This window comes from Malurus melanocephalus, unplaced genomic scaffold (assembly GCF_030028575.1).
Source record: "Malurus melanocephalus ecotype Western Australia unplaced genomic scaffold, MMel_1.1 scaffold_332, whole genome shotgun sequence".
Lineage (NCBI taxonomy): Eukaryota > Metazoa > Chordata > Aves > Passeriformes > Maluridae > Malurus > Malurus melanocephalus.
Window position 1 is genome coordinate 105,074 of NW_026623564.1, and position 1,911 is coordinate 106,984.

General features: G+C 63.1%; 1 long non-coding RNA gene across 1 annotated transcript in view; it reads right to left on the bottom strand.

The window, feature by feature from the left end:
• LOC130580417 (uncharacterized) overlaps positions 1–1,306 on the bottom strand; it is an 89,757-nt gene extending 88,451 nt beyond the window's left edge. The window contains exons 1-2 of the long non-coding RNA XR_008966102.1: positions 1,066–1,306; positions 226–328 (exon numbers count right to left, since the gene is read on the bottom strand). This is a non-coding gene — a long non-coding RNA (uncharacterized LOC130580417). The remainder of the gene's footprint in view (positions 1–225; positions 329–1,065) is intronic.
• Between the last annotated feature and the right edge of the window lie 605 nt (positions 1,307–1,911).

The following is a 1,911-nucleotide window of genomic DNA, read 5'->3' on the forward strand; positions in this document are numbered from 1 at the left end:
CCCCCCCTGAGTAGTGCCCTCCAGCCAGCATTGCGGGAGCTCGGGAGATATGAGTGCGTTACCCTTCCCAAAAATACCTGCATGTGCTCCCAAAAGTACAAAGGAAAGGCTGGACTGGCCCGCAGCCGCCTCCACTGCGCTCCCAGACCCGGGCGCGGATGGCAGGGCGGAGCGGGGGCGACGAGRGAGCCGGGGAAGAACAATAAACCCCAAGTCCGAACGTACCTTCTCCTTTCTCTGAACTGTGAAACCAGATTTCCTCAGAAGCCTACGGCGGGGCTCTTTGCTTTTAAGCGGCGGGAGAGCTCGAAGAAAGTTGAGTAAATCTCTTCGGATAAAGTTGCAGAAGATGAGTTAACCCGGGAGAGGAGAGGGAGAGATGGAGGGTTCATCCGAGTTTCTCCTTTTGTTCAAGTTGCCCGAGCAGACAAAGAGCCGGCAGCGGCGGCAGGTCCCCCGCGCCCCTGCTCCCCCCGCGGTCTGGGCGCCGCCGGGGTCCCGTACTGCCCTCGCCCCCCGCCTCCTCCCACCACCGCAACTTTCCGTCTGCTCCATCCCTCCTCAGCCCCGACCCCGGCTCCGGCACAAAACTTCCCTCGAACTGAACCTCCCAGAAAAAGAAAACAATTTAATTCAAGGCGGGGGAGTGGGGGGTGGAAAGGGAGAGAACCATCTCTCAAATCATTATTTCCGGTAGATGCACCTCTTTGTTTGGATTCCCCTGACTGTCAGTGAGGACAAGCCTCTGGGGATCTGCTTTCGGACAGTTTGATCCGCCGGAATGAGACGGGCAAACGCAGGACATAAAGAAAAATAACTTTAAAAGAAAGAAAGCGGGGGGCGGGAGTAAATAGAAAACAATATAAAACTCCGGAGTTGCGAAACGAACCCTTTCTTCATGGACACGGGAAGTACATAAATAAACAATTGAAGGGGAATTTCGGAAAACTGTTGCTTCTGCTCCCCCTCCCCTTCACACTTTTCCACAGAATGTTACAAAAAAAGCCCCCCGAAAGCTCCTGGCCGGGRCTCCGTGCCGCCGCCGCCAGCTCCTGGCATCCCTACCTGTTGCGTAAAGCGCAAAGATGGGGCCGACCGCATCCGTCCCAAAGAAACCAAAAGGGAAGGAGGGGACCGCCCTCACCCCACGGTCCCTTCACCTGCCCTCCCGCCCCCCCCACGGGCACACCCGACGCGGGAGTGGCCGCAGCCCCGGCGCGTCCCCGGCGGAACGCGCGGCCGCCCCGCTCCCTGCCCGGCCCCGGCCGTCGGGGCGCACAGGTCCCGTCGAAAGTTTGGCGGGGCGGGGCCGGGGTGCGCCGCKGCCTCGCACCGAGACAAAAGGAGAGCGGAGCAGCGCTGCAACTCACCTTGGAGGGAGAGACTGAGRCTGAGGAGACACCTTCCGCCTCGGTCGTCCTCCTCCTCCTTCCCAACCTCCGGCCCTGTGGCGACGGCGGGACCGTGGGACGGGCTCACGCTGCGGACAGGGGCGCAATCACCCGCTTCAGCCCCGTCGAGGGTCCGCTCCCCGGTGCTAAACAAAAGGGGAGGGAGCGGCCCTGCCGCCCCCGCCCCGCCCGCCCCGCTGTCCCTAACTTTTTGGTGCCCACTTAGCATCCCAGCGAGCCGGCCCGCGCTCGGGAAGGACGGGGGGAAGCGAGGGGGCGCGCCCGAAGCGGGACCCCCAGGTCGGGGCAGCGGGGCCGGGGCTGCCGGCAGGGCGGTAACGCTCCCGGGAGGTGCCGCCGGATGGGGGGCCAGGACACGGACCCGCTGCTCATTGTSTGTCCGAGGATGTGCCCGTGGAAGGGCGGCGTGAGGATGCCCCTGAGTCTGTGCATTGCGTGGGCATCCACAGCACACGTGGGGGTCTTGTGAGTTTGTGCGCTGCGTGCGCACGGTGGGCAT